We start from the raw sequence: 23,007 nt of genomic DNA on the forward strand, positions 1-23,007 counted from the left end.
GTTATTTTAGTATCATTATTAAATTAGTAAATGTTTGTTGGCTGTAATATAAGCCAGTGTAACTAATCACTTTCCTAAAATGATAGTTTGATAGCTTCAGTACTTCTACTAAGGTATTAATCTGGAACAAGCATGCTCCCTTCTGTTCTATAGGGTGGGGGAGGATGAGGGAGCGGCACCCTGCTGTGCTCTCCTCCATAGGAATAGCGGTTGTTTCTAATCGGTTGTTCATCAGTCTGCCATGGTGGATTGATGAACAATCGATTGTGCAGGACTGTGGTACAGGTGATCAGAAAGTGAATAAAAGATCACTATAGCTACATACACACATCAGATGATTGTCTTTTGAGACGAATGGTTGTGCACATCTCAGACGGCAATCATCTGATGTGTATGTAGCTTTAGAGAGATTTTCACTTCACGTTTTCACAGGACAGGAAGTAAGAGAAATAAGAGGGGCGTAGAGAATAATACTGATCTGTCAGGTTTAGCCTTTCTCTAGGCCTTTTATTTCTGTCTGCGTTGGTGCTGGAGGATTCCCCTCACTTCCTGCCTGGTAAAACGTCGTCAGCAGCACAAATAGTGAGGGGAAATCTCTGTAACGAGCCTTAGATAGCAATATAAACCCAGAAGGAATTCTAATACTTTCAATTCTATTTATAACTAAGAAAAAAAAAACGTTTTGGCTGGACATTTCCTTAATGAGGCTACATTTGGCTCTGGCCGGCCTCCACATCCTGTACAATGAGAAGAAATGAGTTCAATGTGGCTCCATTCACAAAACTACATCACCAGGATCCTTATTTTCCAAAAATAAAATCCAAATTCTTGTAAATCCTAATGAAACCGCTTTACACAATGAAGCCACCCTTAATAAATAAATATATCTCACAGAAAGGAATTAGAAGTAGAAGCTGCAGAAAGCATTTTAAACTCATTTTTGTAGTAATGTGGTACGCTATGTGTTGGGATGATTGGGAGAGGTCAGGCTTATTTTACTCATCAGGGTGCGGTTTGCAGGAACTTCCACTCACTTTAACCATAGTGTTTTTTTCATGTGTCTCTGTGCACAAGGCAGCCTGAACAGTGTTATGATATCTAGGCAACAATTCTAACCTGAATCATTTTGCAATGTATTTTCTGTTATGTACTGTACAACTTCCCTGGAGGAAGTGGAAATGGCAACACCCGAACGCTGTTTAGAGATTGTAATCACACTTTGTAGGTGTTGTGTAAAGCGGCTTCAGCGAAGACTGCACTTTATGGTGATCAGAACCCATTTTATTCTATATATTTATTGGCAGTCAAGAGGCATTCATTTCTGTACAGGGATGTAAAATAGGCTGACCTTTTACTAAAATGGATGGACCTGTTGCCAATTCACCTGTTACTATACATGGCTGAAAAATGTACAGTTATACTTACCCCCACCTATAGTGCCTAGATAAGGCTTGTGTGACCTTCCCTCTGTGTGACGTTCTATGGAAATGAAATATCTTGTAATGGATTGGAGTACCTTCACAAAAGGTTTTTCCCTGCTTTGCATTCATTTGGACTCAATCTGAAACAGTGATGTAATGGCTAGTGATGCAGAGGATGGGGATATGGCTAGTATGACTACATATACATGTCAGATGATTCTTGTCCCATGATTGCCTCAGGGCTAGTATCGGATTAGAATCTGGCATGTGTGCGGCGCTCATCCAACGTTGCTCATGGATTCATCCTGGCGAATCCACAAACAACGATCGTAATGGAATTAAAGGGGGGAGAACGCAGCGGGGTGCCATTCTGTCATTCTCTCGCTTCCCTTCTCAATAGAGCAAAAGGCTTAGCTAGTATAATCTGAGCTATTGTAAAGTAAGGTCTGCTTTAATCATAAAAGCATTAAAATAGCCAAAAACAAAGCTTAAGGTGCTCTGACACCTTTTAGTTGCAGTAACCAGCATGTTAACTCAATGCACCATATCGCATTGCATTATTGCATCCAAATGCATTACCGTAACGGCACACTGCCATACACATTAGTTATGAAAAAAAAGTGTCAGGGCTAGCTTTGGTTGAACTGGGATGTATTGGTAGTCCATTGGATGTATGGATGTATTGGTGGTCTATTTGATTCTATGGCTTGTTTAAACACTGTGTCTGCACTGCAAGGCAAAGATTAGATGTTACATGTGTCAATGTTGGGGAACATTGACTTCATTTCAGCACAAGAGGTAAAAGGAAATCTGCTTAATGAGGCTAAAAATTTAATTTGTGGGGGTTGGAACTTCCTAAAATGTTTTGTTTAAGTTCTGGGCCAGTTCACACTGGCAGGGAGGTTGCTCTCCTCCTACTTGGGGGATTCACTACATATGTGGGTGCTACAGAGGCAGCAGTTGACACTAAATGTACCAAATAGGGTTACAGACAGAAACTTAATTTGTGTAAATGTTGGGTTTTTACTACTCCATCCAAAATTTAAAGTTGGACATTAAGACAACCAATATATAGTAGGTAGGTACTATAAGCTCCAGGCCTTTGTGGTTTTATTCCTTGAGAACTGATTTAAAATCTAGTAGTTCAATATTGTGAATTGCATTAGGAAGCTCTTCTATGAATGAGCTGCCAATGTACCACAAAATAACACATGAGATGACTATTAGGCTTCAATGCAATACATCTTGCTAGAACATGCTGAAAGGTGCATTACGGAAAACAAAATTGAGAATTTGTTCAGCTGAAGTGCATGTCAGACATGCTTTTATTAGTGATATATATCCGGTCCCAGTGTAGCTGACTTTACTTATAGATATACTGGATGGCCAAGACCACTTTGATAGTTAGCTTCAAAATTATTCAGCAACGCGTGTGTGTTTTTTTTTTTTTTTTTTTTTTTTTATGACATCACACAAATGAGTGCAGCTTCTGCTTCCAACATAGTCAGGAAAAAGGTCCAGCCTACATTTAAATAAATAGCCATTTGTATTTCAACTAAAACGATTTAGCAACGCTTGAGTCCCCCTGTGTTGACCCAGCCATCCGTCTCTTTCATGCACATTGTAGACTTTGTATTAGTCTGCAGCACATGTTGTGCGAACCATTACTTGGTGTACTACTGGCTGTTTTCAGTCCTTTTATTTGCGATCATTGAGATGCGGGCAACATCCTCCGATCTGCTGTGAAGATGAAATTAGGTGATGCTTGATCACCTGGGCAACGGCAAATTTAACTTTAAATAACTTGCAGACATGTTGAACTAAGGGGTCTTCTAATCCTAAATGGTGCAAATAATAAGCGCTTTAGTATTCGGAGCTAGATATTGTGGTGTGAAGCCATAAAAATATATCTAAAACCAGAATGCTTAAGTTAAAAAGCCCTTGCGTTCTGGACTCCAGTACAAAAGGTGGCGTGACATTCGCATGATTTAAGGATCTCTTTATGCTATTCTTGTAGCGGCTCTGCTCCTTTTCATTATTTGTACTGCTTACTGAATCATCCTGTGTGTCTAGGCTCCAATACACATACACGATAAAAATAGCAATATGAAGGGCAGTGGGAAAATGTGTGTGTCTTAAAATGTAAGCATCCTTTGAAAGTGCATTTATATACAATATATACATCTATATTTCAGTATGTCCCAAATCATGACCCTTGTGACCGATCTCAGCTGTGTGTGTACATTAGAGTACAGTAAATGTCTTCCAGATTGCACAGGGCCATTGACTGGTGACATTAAATATAAATGCATTGGCCATTCTCTTGTTTTTGTAACGTGAGCCGGGGTGATGTCATCGCAGCCTGTGCATTGGGATCTGGGTTAAATTGTCTCTTGAAGATGTCTGGGAGTAACTTGTGCTGATGTTTGAAAAGTAGCCTCTTTGTTTGTGACTTGGAGTAACACAAAACTTGATGTGGGCTGCTGCACAAAAACCTGATGTGGGCTGCTGCGCTGCTTCTCTTTGCTTGTTCTGGTTGCTAAGCAGCTGTCTGGAATCTATAGCACTTACAAACTCCTCTGAGAACTCGAGGCATTGAGGATTTGTAAGCATCCCTTCCCACAAAGCACAAGTGTCATTTGACATGCAAATGTATTAAGTACTTAGGCTAACATCACAAGAAATGGGAGTCATGTCTTTATAAAACTATCCCTGTTCACAGCCCGCTGGGTTGGATTTAGCTAAAAGTGAGAGTGGGATCCATGTGTTAAATGCACAGCCTAACACCAGCACCTTCTGCTTGTAATGTGTGTTGGGTATTTGGATGCCTTTGACGTTTGTCTTCAATTCTCTTACATAACTGCAAATGGCTTTTGTTAATGAGAATTACAAATCACTTTTAAAGCAACTAACACTTGCATTGCCACATGTGCAATATTACAAAAAAGTTTCCAGTGCTGAGTTTTACTTGGAGTATTCAGCTTTACAATCTAGTACAGCTTACATCAGAAGCCATACTCATTTCCTTGATGATTATAGAACAACGAGTGGGTGAAAAAGCAATGTAAAGATACATTTTGTTATGGTATAAAATGTTAATGTCTTTACATAAGCTGCTGTCAGTTCCTTGTATAGAAGGATTCAGACTGAGAGGGAAGGACAACATGGTGAGCCAGCCAAGTTTATCGCATGGCACAATACTGTGGTGTATTTTGCCGCACACTATTGCAAACAAGTCTTTCTTCATCTTATAGCTGCTAAAATGTCAGAACTTGCTTCATGAGTAAAAGCGTTTATTTCCTTCAGAAATTCTATTCTAATCACATTATTAGTTACTTTGCTAATTAAAAATATTGCATAGATTGGAGTCCCTAATATATTCTTGCTGACTTGTGACAGACAAAATCAGACATGCAAGAGATCCTCAGACCATTTCCCATGGCTGTGTACTGTGCAGGCTATTCATGAAGCTCCTTTGTAAATTCAGCAATAATTGCCACCCAACTCAATGGACGTTAAAGCTGGATCAGGTTGCATTATTCTGAATAGACTTTGTTGAATCAAAATCTCCAAAATACATTTTGTAGCTACTTGCTTATATCTCTTTGTACAATTCAGACGCATTATTCATTCCATACATTGCTTTAGTTAATTCATGAACAAATGAGTGAATTGGCTGTTTCTGTAGCAAACCAGTGCTACTATTTATCATAAGACAATACCTAAATATAAGAACATTTTTCTATAGAAAAGTTTGGATGTTCTCACTACCAAATTCTTTGTCATACACACCCATAGAGTGCCAAGCAAATAAATAGTTTGCATGCTCGCAAGATTTTTTCCTTAACAGCTGTTACTGACCTCTGAAGTTAGAATTGTTCTGTTCAGCAATGGATCCATTAAATCAGTTTGTAAGACAACTGCTTTTTTGGATCCTCATGTTTGAAGCTCTGCAGGCTTGTAATCTGAGGCCATCACTAGTTTTGCACTTGCTGTTTCTTCATTTGTGCCTTGCTAGAAAATGTCATAGCAGATTGCACTTGAATAGAGTGAATAATTTATAGGTAGCACTATCACAACAATGGCACTGTGGTAGCTTTAATGCCGGTCTAATTGTGGAATGCACGAGGGAGCATTATCTGGCATTTTCCACCGAATTAACAAAACCAGATAGCTCACAGAAATAATAAACCTGGGCCTCTGAGTAGCAGACATGATCTCAGTATAATTTAATGTGCCCAAAGATCAGGGGTGAGAATGGACAGGATGTTTGTTCAAAGCTATTGAGAGCTTTTCATGGATTTAGGGACGCATTAGTGTGTGGAAGGCTTGATGCCTTTTGGTGTCATAATGAAATACAGACAACATGCAGTAAAGTGACAGTCCCATCCCACTGAAAAGCTCATCCTTTATCCATTTACAAAAGCTAGCGGCTATAATAATCAGTCATGCCATACCTTGTTTTATAACTGCCACGAGATGTGGAATACTAAAGAAGGGAGTTTATTAACTTGTCGACCAGATTAAGGTCACATTCACACCAAAGCCCTGCTGTGATGTCACGTTACCCATATCACATGCTTTGGGTTTAAGTGCCATTCAATACAAATGGAACACTTGTGCACCTTTATGACATACCTATGTTACGCCGTGCAAGTATACTGCAAGATCCTCTGTGGCTTATAAGGGCCACAATTGGGCTGTCTTAGGTTAATGCAAATTTGTTAAATTCTCCGCAGTGCACCGGCTTTAAATGAGGGGTAAAGAAGAAACTGTAATGGTTCCTTTACATATGAACGTGCTTAATCATTTATCTAATTATTGCATTATATCATCTGAGCAGTTGGTAATATCAATGATACTGCACAGGTAAAATAAAATGATCACAACACTCAGACATGTTCTTTATCTTACAGAGATGGTGAACAGGAAGTGAGTACGCAATTTGTAGATCTCAGCCGGTCCTGGTGCTCCATTTACCGGTTTTTGTATAAATAAATGTCTTGGCGTCTATAAATAAGCAGCACTATTCTAGATGAGATTAGATTAGTAATAATTACTTTATTTTTAGTTCTGGTAACTTAATAGCAACTGATTTTAGCATAACTTTGATTTATTTCCAACATGCACTTTCATTACCTTTATTCTATAGTATATTTAAACTTTGTGCAGACATTTATTTGTGATGTGTGTATTACCATTAAGGGGCCTGTACCATTTTGTAATCTCCATTTTTACATTCATTGCTTTACTACAATACATAATATTTACTTTCAAAGCAATCACATAGGTTCCCAAACGTATAATTTATTTATTATATTCAAATGCATTTCTTGTTTTTTCAGGCAGTTATGGTTACGCCCTTACTTTCCATGTCGGTTTCATACATTGCCAGATTTGTAGCAAACCTCATTGCAATCTGTAACCATCTGCTGTTTGGTGTAAGCTCACACCTGCATTGTAACGGCTTCCTGTGTTCTACATGCTGAGGGGGCTCCCTGGTATCAATCAGTTCCAGTGTTGTGATAAAAGTAAAACTTACTTGCATGAGAAGAAAATACCATTACCTGGGCTAAACAATGTATAACTAAATTGCAATGTGTACATGATAGTAATATGTTATTTCTGTGATTCTCTAAATGTTCAGTTTCTTTGAAGACCGTGTACCACTGTACATCTTCTCACCATTACCTCGTATTACTGGCACTGGGGAGCCAACATTGACATGGATTTTCCATTAACTGACACTTTCCCCCTACACATAAAGGAACATCTGCAGTGAATGACATCACCATATATATTATATTCATGATTACTCATAATGGCTTATTTAATAAGGGACACTTCATGCACATTATATTATTTAGAGTCCATTAAATGCTGATACTTTATTAGACCGTCTCATACAAAAGTAATATTCATTAAATTTATTGAGAAATATATGTAAGCCTAGGACTTCACTGGCTGAGCTGAAATGTTTGGGTACCCCCTTAATGCATATATTGTCTGAGTTTAGCTTGTTCTTGATTCAATGTGGCATCCATAACTTTCCTTTGAGTTTGGCCCTTGGGGTGCATTTGTGTTGCACTTTTCTACTTCCAGGTCCTGTTGGCTTTACTTGTGATTCAGGCCTGCTAAAAAAAGCTAAAAAGCATGAAAATTAATTGAGAATATAGAGTCAGCAGTATGTGAATTATACTGATTAACACTGACCCATTCACTGAGCTCACAACCAGTGTTAGGGTGGGACTGCCTGAGTAGTGGAAACTCATACCTAATGCTCTCATATAAAAGATGTTTAAATTTACCTTTGGTATAAATAGTATAAAACATGGAATAGTAGCATGCTCTTATATAGAATGACTTTACCTAACCTCATTTGTTTATTATCATGCTTGGGTCTCTTTATTTTGGTTTATTTTTATTTTGTGCTGCGTTTCACCCTGCAAGTGTTTGCATGGTATTTAGCCTCCTGGTAGCAAAGCGGATCATTTTCCGATATTTTGGGAACCATGGGCTCACCTCACTGGGAGTAGCATCATTCTAATATTTGACATACTGAGCATGAACAGCTGTAAAGAAGCAGCTCTCAGAAATGTTTGGGCATCAAAAATAGATGTGCATTTGAAAACGTGACAGGGTAGTAGAACTTTAAACACCAAGCAGCTGCATGTAAGTGAGACTCTAAAACTTCCCTGAGTACAGATGACACCAGATTCAGGCTGTGATCCAGCCCCTCTCTCTTTCCCCCTCCTTTCTCTCTTGCTGTGCTCTTCTCTCTGTGGACATAGAGCATAGTAGCTGCTGTTAGCAGTGTGGCTTATACCAGCTAGTGACTGAAGACAAGCTGCTGACGGATCTTTTTTTTTTCTGGCACTGAAGCCTGGGCATGTTGGAAGTATAATCAGATACAATGGCTCCAGACCGGTAGGAATGACGCTTTGTTGATGAGTGCAAAACTACAGATCCAAACATAGGTATCAACCATTTACCAACACCCTGAAGGTAAGAAGATACCCACCGACTTGTGAGAATGTCACCATAGCCAGACACCTCCCCAAGGCTTTTATTACTCTTTGATCGTCATATAAAATGTATGTGATTGCACTGGTCATAGGGAGTGCTTGTTTCAGTGATTTCATATGGTAAGATTGTTGGGTGTGTAGAGATCAGAAATTGCTGTTGTAATAGGGCAAGGCGAGGATAACACATGATTTGTTCAACAAGTTGTCTTGTCTTGTGGTACCCTGTAAGAAATAAAAAGCATTGCCTCTTGATGATCAGTGTTTATTATGGAGACCAGTTGATATGCACGTCTTTTATGTTTTTTTATAACAAATCCCATATGTGTGTGTTAAGCAGTGCAGTATTGGAATGGAATTCTATACAAAGCTTGCGTCTATACTATTTCGGTGTAATCTTGGGCAAGATGGCAATCTTTATGATTTATTTTCTGTAATTGTCTTTTAATATGCTCACACATACCTGGGGGGGGGGGGGAGGTTTCTGCTCCTAAGGTATGTGTTATTTTAAAAGCCACGATTAGCTGGCGCCAAGTATTTCATGATGTAAATTCTTTAATCAGGTCCAGTATACATCATGAAGTGTGTGTACACATGCAGGTTTATTCTTTTATTTATATATATATATATATATATATATATATATATATATATATATATACTTTGTCCCACATTACAAACCTGCATAGTGTTTTCATAAAATATATAATTTTTTACCTGATGACTTTTTACTAGTTTCCATTTTAACAATCTGTGTTATGACATTGTGACTTCACTGAAAAAGCCCAGTTAGTTATATGGTCACAGACCTTAGCCATCGGCCTATATTTTTCAGATGATGCTATGTATAGATGAATGAAAAGGCTTAGGACTTAAAGAAAATGTAAGCCTTTAACTGTGGGACAGTTTGCTAAACCATCTTTTATTTTTTAATTTCATGTGATGCTTTGTCTCTGCTGTCCTCTTGCATCTTCTTTGGAGCTGCATTCTATGAACACGTATGCTCTTCGTGATGTCTGCATGGCTTTTCTTTCAGGGGTGGGTGGGGTTTCTAATGGTGACAACAGTGGACCATTCTTGTGTAATGTGGTGGCCAATTGTGAGAGGATGACAACATAGAGGCACAAATTAGAGACTTAATATTAGATAGTACTTTATTCAAAGCTTACAACCTGTGACTGAGTTCATAAATGCGTAAACATAAAGAATTCCATGGCAGTATGGAAGCACACGACTGATGCCTAGGAGCAAACCATGAAACGTCAACTGTAACTAGGTTAAAAAAAGACGAAACATCAGACTGGCACTGGGTGTCACCTCGGTTGTTTCTGATTTGTCTTAAAGGAGCTTTCCTAATAGACTTTGTCAAATATGATATTTGTCATTGCATCTGATCATTTACACCACATCATAAGTCATAGACCGAATCAATATTTTCTGAAATCTGTGCAAGTGGTTCAATTGCTGTTCCCCAAATACAATGTACTTGGCATTTTTAAAAGCAGAAACCCACTCTCCAGGTATTAAAAGAATGTTTTATGTTTTTTCCATGCATTCATGACGCTTGAATGGTATTTAATTTATACGCCTACATCACTTTTAACATAAAGCTTGGAGCACCTGTACCAGTCTTTCATCAGGTGACTCATCTGTAACAAGCTTGAGTTGTCAAGGACCATTTCTGCAGTACAGCCAAGTTCAATGCAACTGACCTATATATTCAAGAAAGAATGAAATCACAATGGAGAAAAAAAATGTTTGACATAAAAAGTAGTGTAAGCAGCAAAGTGTAATTTGAGTGGCTAGTCAAATATCAGTATACTGAAATCAGTTGGCTAAAAGATGATTTCTGATTGGTTACTGTGGTTTAGAAAGGCAGTTGACTTCAGAAAGCTGTGATAACCCCCATATCATGATGAGCCTTTAGATCTGTTGGCTAGGGACAGCAAAGCTGGAAAGGATGTGCTGGATGATGTTGGATGTCCATCATCCAAGAAATTAAAACAATCTTTATGGTTTTCTGCAGCTTCTAATGCACACTGTGAAGAGACTAAAATATGCAGTGAAAACAAAGTCTGCAAGAGAGAGGAGCCTGTACATTACTGAAGGTTAGGATTAAAGCCCTCCTCTAGGCAAATAATACAGTCCTTAGAGCAGTGTTTCTCATGCTGGGTTCCTTAAAACTTGGCTCCCTCTGAAAGCTGCAAACGGTTCCTTGAGTAATGGTCTGTTTGTGACACCAATATATTTTTTGGTTATCTGTAGGGGTGATAACAGGTGAGCAATATAAAAGGCCATCTTCTTACTGACCACTACACTAATATACTGTGTTTAAAGCTCTGTGTTTTTAAGCTTCTAATTACTTGATTTTGGTAACTCTATAAAATTATATAGATTTGTTAAGTATCCATTAGTGGAAGTTCTCATTAAAAGTACTTTCACTCCACTCAGTTTGACCCTGGACTTCAACTGAATGTAATCAGTAATTCTGTAATGTTATTTGTATGAATTGACTGGGTAGCTCTGAATGGTCTTAAGAGTTGTGGCACTGGCTTAGACGGAATCTCGTAGGGTGTCCTTTGCCTGTGACTCATTATGTACTGGAATTCCTCTGTAATGAGGGTATGATTTTTGCCTTGTTTGAAGTTGACTGTTTAGGCACAGTGCTTGGAAAGCAGGTTTTAGGAATGGATAATCTGTGGGCAGTATGATTTATTCATCAAGATGGACAAAATCCTTCCAGTTCTCAACTGATGATATATATATATATTCCTTGTCCAATTTTTAGTAGATGACTAAATGTAGGAAAAATAGTATTTCCCTAACCCTAGTGCTGTCTTCAATGAATGTTATATGTGAAGATTTCATGCGATGTGTGGGGACATTAATGTTTAGTGGATGGTTTTATTCTGTTTCATGCAATGAAGATAAGCATGAATATAAAATGGCTTTACAGTATAATACGTTGGTGATGATCTGCACTGTATAATGGTGGAGAGGAGATGATACTAGGTGCAGGATAATCGAGCGAGGACACTGGAGATCAACACTGCAGAAAGTAGTTTCATATATTTACAATTTTCACTTGCAATAGTAAAAAATACGAATACTTTCAGTGGTGCAAGGGATTTGATGAAGAGGTGGTTTGAGTATATGTGGTTTTGTTTTGGAATGGAGTATGGAATTATTTTATTTATTTATATATTCATTGTCAGTGTCCCATTGTGGGGATTTATTTTACTTCCTAATCTTTAAATCAAAAGTTGGAGAACAACTCTAAAGCTGCGTACACACTTGCAATTTTTGTCGTTGGAAAGGATCTTTCACGATCCTTTCCAACGACAAGGGGTGCTGTACATACAGCACCGTTCATGCTCTATGGAGAGGGGAGGGGGGAGAGCGACGGAGCGGCACCCTGCTGCGCGCTCTCCCCTTCCCTTTCATTACGATCGGCTGTCATCCATCGTCCGTGGATCCGGCAGGTTGGTCGTCCGGACGATGGACGACACCGACTGTACACACGGCAGATTTTCGCTCGATGTTTGGCCGATGCCGATTATCGGGCGATAAAAATCTGCCGTGTGTATGTAGCTTTAGGCTTCGTACACACGTGCAATAATTGTTGTTGTAAACGAACGACTAAGGAATCGCTAACAAAAGTGCACAATGATGAACGAGTAATGTCGCTGCAAATGAATGACCGCCTTGGCAGATCCATTTGAGCGACGTTCATTCACTATCAATTCTGTGTACGGTTGTTAGTGATCATGGATTGTTTAGAGGTACACTTTCTCCTGCACATGATCGTTCAAACGATCTTATCTAGTGTGTGTACATTATTGGTGGATTATATTTGAATGATTGTGTTGTTACAGCATGTACTGTATTGTGCACTATACAAACGTCTAAAATAAACATCCCTTTGAGAACTGCTGTCTCCATAGCTTAACACTAAAGGAGAGTTTCACATTTTACGATATTGTCTCCTAAATAACCCCCCATGTTATAAGTATAGCCAGCACGGGTAAATCTTCATTCCCGTTGCCGTGCTCTTCATTGTGTGCTCTTGCTTAGGACTGAGCAGCTTTTGCATCTAAAACCACCCGACTGGACAGTGTGTTCATTCATGCGCATTAGATTGAGGACCTGGCTATAATGTTAGGAATGCAAGGCTACACAAGATGAAGATACTTGAAGAATAGCCATTAAAGTGTTCTATGCCATCTTCCTTAAGGAGTTCCTTACAAAAGTAAAACTGTGGGAACAATAAAATTACAATGTCTTGCAAAGCACCCCCAGATTCTGAAATACTGATCTGTAATCTGACACCCTATTTTTGGCTTATCACTGTTATTGGGTACCTCCGTAACCAAAAAGCTGACTGAAATTAGGGTTCTGATATCACTTTACAACAGACTGGGGGGCGCACAGGACAGAGCCGCAGATCACCATAATTTTCTCAAGGACCACCGGTTGGTGACCACTGATTTAAGTGATTATGGCATGGTTGTTGGTACCATGTGGCTCTTCTGGGATTTTCACAAACGAACATCTCTTGAGTTTTTTCTAGAGAACATTTCAGTGAGATTTTGTTCTATGGGCACAAAAACCATAAGTATCGAACGACAACAGTAGCTCAGATAACCACTTGTTATAACCAAGGTATGCAGAGGCCCATCTCTGAACAAACACATTGAACCTTGAAGCTGATTACAACAGGAGACCACACTGGTTTCCACTCCTATGAGCTAATAACAAAATGCCCAAGGCTTTAAATTGCATGTAAATTTATATATTGTATGGACTTTCCAAAATTGGACAAGGGAAGATCCAGAAGATGGTGTCTGTTTTGGTTTCAGCTGCAACATTTAGATGATAGGTGCAGAATTTGGTATCTGTAACAAGAAAGCATGCTTTTGGCTCCCTAGTACCACCTGAGCATTATTTAAATGGCATGGCCTACCTTAGTGTTGTTGCTTACGCTATCCAGCAGCATAACACTCCATATCACAAATCTCAAATAATCTCAAGAAAGTGGTTTCTTAAACATTAGGGTCATTCACTTTACTCAAATTGCCCCCAAAGTCACTAGTCTAAACCCAATTAGAACACGTTTGGGATGTGGTGGAACAGAGGTTTAAATCATGGCTGTGCAGCTGACAAACTACAGAAACTGATGTTATTTAAAAATGTGGACCAAGATACCAGAGGAATGTTTACAGCACCTTGCTAAATCTATACCACAAAGCAAAAAGGGGTCCAATTCTATCGTAGCAATGTATATGTGATATACTGGCCAGTGTACACTCCTAATTACCCTATTTATGAATGAACGCCATGTAATCCAAGGGGGTGACCAACATTATCTATTAAGAACTGACAACCCCTGTTCTAAATGTCAGTGTGTGTTCTCATCTTTACTACTGCCTTTAGGTGGCCAACTGCTACATTTACAGATGTGAACTCCATGAAGGAATCATGGAGTTGGCCTCTGAATTCTAAAAATGTTTTATTGTATGAAGATAGGGAAGTAAGCTGAACTCTGCACAATTTTTTGGAGCTTTGTAATCTTAACAAAATCATTAACACTTTTATTTTTAAACTAGTAGGTAATAATGAAAGCCAAGCAACAGATATGGCACCCTTCACATTTCTCCTAAGGTTGTCCCCATTCTAGCCATCATATGGTAAATGTTTGTACATCTTGGCTGATATATCCTGTGGCAAAGACTCTGTCAGCCTTCTAAATGGGAGGGTTACATAGGAATAAATGAACTCATAGAAATATGTTCCTGCCTTTTTACAACATGACAGCGTTTCTTGCCAGAAAAAGTTGTACTGGCAACAATGAGCACTTCTAACTGTGGATAGTGCTAAACATTGCACACAGCTGATCTTCCATCTCCTTAGAATATTAAAGGTGTATCCGCACTGTCCATGAATTGCATTTACTATTTTTCGAGGTGTGTGTCTGTATTATGACCAGATTTTAATTTTCTACATTTCCAAGGTAGATAACTCCCAACCTATGGATAGTTTGACTCCAGTTATTCTATTTATGTGTAACGCAATATCAATTAGGTATATAATTGGGTAAATTGGCACATTAATGAAGCTGCCTCTTCTCCTGGACATGAAGCTATTGGTGGGTTCTGATTTAATTTTTCCATAATATAGCTGTTTAAAGTCATTTACAGCTGTCTCGCACTTTTTTTTTTTTTTTTTTTTTCTCCATGCAATGAAAAAAACGTCAGTCAAGCCAAGCAGACCCCTAAAGGTGCTTGATGATAACCTTTAAAATGTATCTAAAGCTTCCGGCATGTCCTCCTTGAGGCCTAGGTTCCTCTATTCCAAAGCTTTACCCTGTGTAACACAGAAGCCGCTCTGTTGACCTCTACGCATTCTCCATTGTATTTAAAGATCCTATGACAGGGTGGGGGGCAGAACAGCAAGGTAGAGAAGAGCTTCAAATTTCAGAACTATGTGATAAGTTTTATCGGGTATACACAAGAAGCCCTGGAGTAATTTGGAGGTATAGGTACAATTATTTTTTTTTTTTTTTTTTTCTTGCTTTGCTTGGTTGTTATTTATTTTAGGATAAGGTGCATTACAAACATCCTGTAAAATTTTAAAAACTTGCATATAAATTGATATATTCTTACTGTGCCCTTAGGTTAATAAAGTATGCTTACATAAAAAAAGCTACATTCACACTTGGCATACAGATGATGGTTTGTGTTGGCAGATGGCTTGTTTGTTGCAATTCTGTGACAAACTTCTGCCAGTTTACTACTGAAGAATAAATAAGATATAATGTAAAAACAAAAAATTACATTATCTGCTTTATTGTAAACTGACAAACATGCCAAAAAAATTGTATTTAATATACCAAGATTCATTAATATTAAATAACACTATAACCAATATAAAAATAATTTTTGTTCAGGTATGTATTTATTAAAATCTCTAAATATTTTTCTAAAGTCCATTTTTACATTGATGTCCAGGACAAATTTATCACAACAGCATTTTTTAGGTCCCTGCATTTCTGGGATGCTGTTGATTGAATTCTAGGATTAGAGAGACCATAGATCTACAAAGGTTGGCCTTATTCCCATTAAAAAGGTTGAGTGTATGAAAACATGTGACGAGCTAAAAAATATTAAAAAAAAAAAAAACAACTTTCTCTTTTAAAATGGTCAGAACTGCAAGAAAATATGTAAAGCACCCCTCTCCTATTGGTGAATGATAAGAGCTGAAAAAGCTCATTGTTTGTTCTATATTTGGGTTATATAAATCATTGGTTGTATCACCAGGCGTAATAATGTAACCAAGGCTTTACAAGGGGTTTATTAAAGTGTATTTAAAAGTCAATGGCCCCCAGCACTGCTCCTGACTGCAGTGTAATGGTTTCATATGACTTTGATATCTATATGTCACATTGATGAGTAAAAAAACTTTATAGAGAGCAATTCTGTAGTGTCCAAGCAATGGCATTCACATGTTTTTGTCTAGGATTTGCAATCAAGTTTTAAAGTCAGAGGTTGCTGTATTCTCAATTAGGTTTATGTGGAACTTTTAATTCAGTGACTAAGTAACTGTAAAGGAGGGGCAGTCAGACTTTAGTACAGAGAAAGTCTTCTGTTTTCATTGTTTTAATAATTTCCTATTGAGTGCAAGATTACACATATTTATGCATCATTGCCCATAATATCACTGGAAATGCCATTATTATTTATATGGCATCTTTTTCCAGATTGAATCTGATCATGACCACACATTGAATTAAAAATACTTCCAAAAAAAAAAATATTTAAAAAACAGCCAGTAAGCTATGTGTGTCAAGAAATGGAAACCTAGACAAATATCCGTATTGGGGTAACTAGACTGCTACATCAGTGGTAAATATCAAAGGCTGTGACCCAGGAAAAGGAGAAAAACAATAAATGCCTAACAAATGTTGGCTGGAGTTAGACATTTGTACATCTAATTAAAACTACCAGTTCATCTAAGACCACCCATCCCAGAGGATGACAACACTGTTGTGGTATTTCTTTGCAGAACAAAAAGAAAAGTACATGTCTAGTGGAATTATCAGATGATATAACTATGGTACAGGATGGAAAAACTGCTGTGTAATTTGAGTGAAGGACTGTATTCTGTATTCTTATTTTATTTTTTTTTGTTACACTTTGATTTCCCACAGTGAGATCTCTGCTTCAGGGGTCTCTACTGGCTGTTGTTTTAGGAGGGTTGTGCCATTTGTTCCCAATAAAAAAAAACAAAGCAGCTAGGTGTTAATGAAATATTTATTATTTATATATAGCACCTAACATTTTGCACAGCACTGTACATTAAATAGGGGTAAATGACAGATACATACAGTGACACAGGAGGAGGAGAATAAGGAGACTTCTAGCCTTTGCAATGCCAGAGAGAAAAATAACACAGCTAAACAAAAATTATTTTTTCACTTGCTAAGGATTTTTTAACATATTTAGTGTATTTCAGGTCTGCTGAGTCCAGAATTGACATCAGTTTAATTGAATTTGAAAACAAATGTTAACACAGCATATTAATAATCTTTATTTTTACACCGATGTTTTGCATTTTCTATATTAATGTAATGTATAATGTATTTTCATTAAACTTTCATTTGCCTTCTTTTTATTCACACATTTTCTTTTTTACAGAAATATGAGTTCTTCAAGAAGTTGTTTACCCTCTCTGGCTCTGGGTGGATTTTCCATACCAAAAATGGTAACCCCAAGCCACACTTGGGGTGGAATTTTCAGGGAGAATAAAAGTCCTACCTTGTGCTCACGTTCGAGCAGCATCCTCCAGCGATGATGCCCATCCGGCATCGCCAGGGGAAGAAGATGCCGGGCATCTTTGTAACCTTGCAATATTCGCCTGGCATCTGCCTCTCAAGCGTGTGAACGTTGGAGACGCAAGGCCAGGGCAAGCAGATGCCGACCAGATGGGAAATTTTAAATAATGAGGGTTTTTAAATGTACCGCTTTTACATTTAAAAATACTTATTAATTGTACTGCCAGGGAGGTTAAATGAACCCTAATCTATTTTACTACATTAGTGGTGAATATTCTCAGCAAAAACAGAGAAGAAACATTACAGAGTTTGTAAACAAGCATATCTTGCATATTTTGGTTTTAAACTGGGGGACCAAAATAATATTGGGCTCCCCATATGGTATGCAAAACTTGTGCAGAGTGTCTACGTCAGTGGCAAACTGAAAGTTTTGAAATTTGGTGTACCTATGGTATGGCCAGAGCCAAATTATTGTTGTTTTTGTGCTGTGAATGTAAAAGGTTTCAATCGTTACAAGGAAAACAAGTGGGAGTACCCTGATTTGGAATCGACAAGACGACCTGTGCCGCATGGTGGGGATGTTCCCATACCAGTGTTCAGTACACTCCCTGATATTCCTGTATCCGACATGGAGGGTATACAGGGTTTGAAGTGTAATCCAGGGGCAGTGAGACTGAAGATGAAAAAAGTTTCATCAAACCAAGAAGAGCTCAATGATTTATTACATGACCTAAATCTGTCAATACAAGCATCTGAACTTTTAGCATCGGGGCTGAAAAAGAGAAGAACTGTCTGAGACATGAAGTTAAAAAACAGGTTATAGGAAAAGAGAGGTGGCACTCCTACCATATTTCAGTGAAGATGGAGACTTTGTGTACTGTTGTAACATCCCTGGACTACTAGCCCATATGGGAGTACCAGAATACTGAGCAGAAGACTGGCGGCTTTTCATAGACCGTTCCACTAGAAGTTTAAAATCTGTTTTACTGCATAATGGCAACTGCTATGCATTAATTCCAATTGGTCACTCAACAAAACTTAAAGAAGAATATGAAAATATCCAAGTAGTCCTACAAAAGCTTTGCTATCATGAACACCAATAGTCCATATGTGTTGATTTAAAAATAGTGAGCTTCCTACTTGGACAGCAAAGTGGTTACACAAAGTATCCATGTTTCATCTGCTTGTGGGATAGTAGAGAAAAGTAGGATCACTTGGAAAAAAGTGACCTGGCCTCCAAGGGAAAACATGAAAAAAGGTGCAGCGAGCATCATTAGCCAATGATTGACAAGAAAAAAAAATCATTTTCCCTCACCTACACATAAAGTTGGGGTTAATGAAGCAATTTGTTAGAGCTCTGAACGAGGACGGTGATTGCTTTAAATACATTTGTAGATTCTTCCCTGGATTGAGTACTGAAAAATTAAAAGCAGGAAACGTTGATGGACCCTAGATTCAAAAATGGTAGTGGTTAAGGAGTGGTTAAATGATTCAAATTGCACAAGTTACATGCCTGATACGCAAGGTTTTGCCTGGCACAGCTGTGACATGGTTGTCAAGAACTTCTTGGGTAACCACAAAGCACAAAATTATGAAGATATGGTACAAAACGTCCTCTTAAACTTAAAAAAATTGGGTGCTACTATGAACATAAAGGTACACTATCTCCATAGCCATTTGCAAAAATTTCCAGGAAAACCTTGGCGTGGATGATTTCAGTGAGAAACAAGGGGAGAAGTTCCATCAAGATATAAAGGTGACAGAAGAAGGGTATCAGGGCAGATGGGATAGACACATGATGGCAGACTACTGCTGGAGCCTTCAACGTGATTCTCCTGATGATCAGCATTAAAGGAACTCATACAGAGTTTTTCAATGACTTCTTTGTGATTAGTTCTGTAAATATACTGAATGTAGAATATATTGACATTAAGTATTTCAAAAATGTAATTTTCTTTAAGTAGGCATATCTAGTTTAATTTTGCTTAATGTTCATGTTTCCTTAGTGTTCTATGAGGTTATTATTGAGGTCATTATTTTAAAAACTAGAGCCAATCTAGCGAAACCAATACCATATTTGGAATCTGTGCATCAAACATAACATAAAATGACTTTAATCTGTTTGGCAGGAAAATGTTTGTTGACCAGTGTAATCCATGCAGTAAAAACATACCTGCATTGGGTAGACTGTAAGAACCTCTAAAAAGCATTAAAAACCAAGGACCCAATTGTTCTAGCGTACTACTATTTATTGTATTTATTTGGCCTCTTTACTTCACCCCATATTACCCTTCAACTATGTTTGTTTATTTTGATTGCAATCTACAAAGGACGCAAACATTACTTTATTACTGGTCTTTAGGATATTTCTTCAAACTATGACTAAGGACGATTAACTTCTTAGATGTTTAACCTCAGAGGGTAGGAACCCTAAATAGCCAAATCCATGAACCTACCTGCACATTACCAACAAAATTCCTTTGAGGTCCTTTGATTGTTTTGTATGATGATGGTATCTAGGTAGCTTGATCATGCTAAAGTATCCTTTTATTGTGAATTGTAGGAATTTCCACTGAACATACTTTTCTATAGTTTAATGTGTCACCCACAACTTTTAGAGTAGACTCGGGAGCTTTGCTACTGGGTAAAACTATATTGTAAAAATGTAGACTGTAAAGACCAAAAACTTTATTTTCCCAAAGACCTTGCCGTAGAGTACTTTGATCCAGATAGATCTGTTTTTACCTTTTTTTTTTTTTTTTTTTTTAAAGTTGATTGGGTTAGATTACAGTTTTTGTATTGCTGGAGATAGAAAGGAACAAGGGCTTTATTGTACAGTATAACTTTTTTACAGCATTTGAAACCTTGTGAGCAGTATCTCAAGCTAGTCAAAAGACATTCCAGTGATCCAAAATGTTTTGTAATGTTTGAGAAAATGTTTTCATTCAACAGTGTTTATTTGTTATTGAGCTAGTGGAAAATGTAAAAATGCTATCTGTTGTCCTTTTTACTTTTTTGTGAATGTTATTAGTATACAGGGTCTTAGAACATTCGATGTGAAACATGTTTGCCTTAATTATGTTGCAGTGGCTCCAGCATCTCGGCAGAAAATTGTAATGTCAATGCTATGCTGTTGGCATCAATTAAGATGCTGGAGTGATATAAAAATAGTGCATGAATTGGCTTGTAGTAGTGCAAAAAAAGTAAGCTACTGACAAGCTGCATATGTTGTCGAACTCTTTTCCAACTTTATTCCCTGTAAACTGTATCGTGCATAAAAAACACTTGAATTTTGCAGTGAAAGTTTTTTTTTAATTTTACATTTACATGAGGCACATTTTGTACCAGTTATGGAAGCATATTAGTGGGTTGTCGGTTAAAGGCCTCAAATATTGCATCAAGAAACGGTCCATTTCCTGTTCCTTGTTCCGAAAGCCTCTCTCAAGTCCAATGAAGCTTCACCTTCATTAGAATGGGAAGATGTTTTTAGAATCTGTGCAGTTCTATTTGGTGTTTGGTATTACCTTATGCACCTAGTCGTAAAGGTAAACGGAATAGTTTTGAAGGCTTATCTCCTGCGATCAGCTCCTTAACCACTACCACGATTACCAACAATTACCAGCTGTCAATATGACTGCTGGCAGTTGCCATGTATGACACCCCTCAAGCAAATGTAGATGGGTGTGCCACTGTTCTATTGCATTTAGGCTGGATTTACATTGTGTGCATGGTAACATGTTGATTTGAATAGGACTATAGGGTTTCCCTACCTATCTTTTACACTTCGCTGCAGCACATAAATGTGAACCAATCACATTGAGAGGAATTGTACTTCAGCTTGACATGCACAAAATACAAGTGTGTTTGCATCAACAACATTTATGAATTAGCTTATTCATGTGTTGAAAGATCAGACCTGATATTTTCATTCTTCAAAGAAACCTTACAAGTGAAAAATTGTAAATATTTCTATTTTACCCCTTTGATCGTCTATTGACTTGAATCAGACCCAAATAACTCAATTTCAATGTTCTCACTAGTTTGAAAATGTCTGTGGATTTAAAATTTATCAACCCCATCCCCCCCCCCCCCCCCTCTTCAATATGCAAATGTTCAATTTTTTTGTACCATGCTCATCAGTTTAAAGGGCCAAATTAGAGTAAAATATATATTTTCATCAAACACAAAAGGCATAAGCAGAGCATGCTGATCAGACAGTCTGTATCTGCCAGCCCTGTGCCAGCTGCAGGGGGTGAGGGGGAAGGTGGGTGGGGTCAGGTGATCTGCTGAGTGCACCACTATGAGGTGGTGGAGTTACATTTTAGGTATTGTGATTTGAGAATGAGGCAGTGGGTGGAGTTAGGTGATGTGCAGTGAGCGGGTTTGGGTGATTTGCTTTTTGCTCTATGAAGTTTTCTGGTAACAGGAGAAATGACTGTGGAAATACTGTATTACCTATGGTCTTTGTGATTCTTCTACCAGGAACAGTAATGGCTTCTTTCACAAAGGAAAAGCAGAAAAGAAATGATTGTAGGGGGCCTGAATTTATTCCTGGTAAATGTGTCTAACACGAAGTTTTGAGGATGAGGCTGCTTTTCTTGTTTTAACAAGATCAGAGTATTTCCTCTTTAAGGAAAATGTGTTTTCATTTTATATTATCAGCAGTTTGCTTATTTATTTTAACTGGAGCTGTTCTTTAAGTCTTGTTAGGTTGCTTTTTTTTTATTTAGGGGACTATAAACATTGGATACTCTTATCACCAGAGCTCTGCTGGGGGCTTGGGCAATTGGCTGTGTAGAAATGTATTGGCCGGTTGCCAGTATGAATTACAGGAAGGTGAATAACTTTTCCATCAATAGGCACACACGCATGTTTGTCTGTTAGATCTCTTGCTATCCTTTGCCAGTCCGTTATCTTATGTATGAACACAATTTATTATGTGCAGTGGTCTTTACAAGTTGTGTTGTACAATATCTGTTTCCTTACATTTTGCTTTCCCCCGACTACTAGTCTCTAACCTTCTCCTTCTGCTTTCCCTACAGCCTTATGCTGCAACTGGTCGGCAAGCTGGCTTGTATTTTAAATGCCGTTGGCCCAGCTATGTAAAGCTGTTTTTCTGACTTTTAAATATAATCTTACAATCGGGCTTATATTGCTGTCTTGCTTACCTAAATTCCTATTGTCCTCCTGTCCCACACCTAAAAGTAGAAGAAATGTTATGACTTGAGTTGTGGGTGATGTATTTATTTTTTGCTCCTTGTAGAGAAGACCAGATACTTTGGTGGATTGGTATTGGGGAACAGTTAATGGGCAGTGTTGACTTTTTCCCTACTGATCTGTATTGATGTTCTGACCCTGGAACTGTCTTCTCCTCATCACATAGACCATGCATGTGTATGCACCATCTGTAAAAAGATCTCAGAGGTCAAATTGTAGCTGAATGTGTTGCCACCTTCAATATTGTTTTTAAAACCACTGCTGAATTCTTTCTACACGAAAGTCTGGCACAACTCTTGCTAACAGCTGACTTCCTTCACAGAGGAAAGAACAAATTGAAACTGACAACTTCTTGGAATTGGTACAAAGCTGAAAGTGCACATAGTTATTTGCCATCTCTTTAATACAACTTAAATGCCAGTCTTCTGTGCCCAGGGAAGCTGGAATTGACTTTGACCTAGGGAGTCAGCACCTAATTACCGCTCTTCCCTCGCTGTCAGTGGGCACCATGCTCACA

General features: G+C 38.0%; 1 protein-coding gene across 4 annotated transcripts in view; it reads left to right on the forward strand.

Moving 5' to 3' along the window:
- The window catches only part of RIPOR2 (RHO family interacting cell polarization regulator 2), an 81,173-nt gene that overhangs the window by 1,156 nt on the left and 57,010 nt on the right, over positions 1 to 23,007 (forward strand). Inside the window, exon 1 of one of the 4 annotated variants that reach the window (XM_072411594.1) lies at positions 8,125 to 8,426. The exons of the other annotated variants lie outside the window; for them this stretch is intronic. The gene's annotated coding sequence lies outside the window, so the exon portion shown is untranslated. Of the gene's footprint in view, positions 1 to 8,124; positions 8,427 to 23,007 lie in introns of those variants that run through there. 4 annotated transcript variants of the gene reach the window in all.

Source organism: Pyxicephalus adspersus, chromosome 5, assembly GCF_032062135.1.
Source record: "Pyxicephalus adspersus chromosome 5, UCB_Pads_2.0, whole genome shotgun sequence".
In the NCBI taxonomy this organism is placed as follows: domain Eukaryota; kingdom Metazoa; phylum Chordata; class Amphibia; order Anura; family Pyxicephalidae; genus Pyxicephalus; species Pyxicephalus adspersus.